This window comes from Penaeus monodon, chromosome 19 (genome assembly GCF_015228065.2).
Source record: "Penaeus monodon isolate SGIC_2016 chromosome 19, NSTDA_Pmon_1, whole genome shotgun sequence".
NCBI classification, from domain to species: domain Eukaryota; kingdom Metazoa; phylum Arthropoda; class Malacostraca; order Decapoda; family Penaeidae; genus Penaeus; species Penaeus monodon.
In genome coordinates, this window is record NC_051404.1 from 46067073 (window position 1) to 46067328 (window position 256).

Below are 256 nucleotides of genomic sequence, written 5' to 3' on the forward strand. Positions count from 1 at the left end.
TTCTTCTATTACAGTGCGTTTCTTTATTCATGTTACCTTTCAATCCCTCCATCTAAGTTATCTCTAACCGGTTGTATTAAAACAACAATGATAACTTAAAAAAAAAAATCGATCTCACAACTTAGTAACATCTTTAACCCCCCCTACACCCCCACCCACACCCATAATCTCCCCAGCCCTTCCCCACCGTCTCCATGCCCCCCCCCCCACTCCCTATCATATAGTCCTACCCCATCCTCTCCGCCCCCTCCCTCCC

General features: G+C 46.9%; 1 protein-coding gene across 1 annotated transcript in view; it reads right to left on the bottom strand.

The window, feature by feature from the left end:
- Positions 1 to 256, bottom strand: part of LOC119585419 (Ig-like and fibronectin type-III domain-containing protein 1) — a gene marked incomplete in the record, with an annotated part of 121576 nt that overhangs the window by 73964 nt on the left and 47356 nt on the right.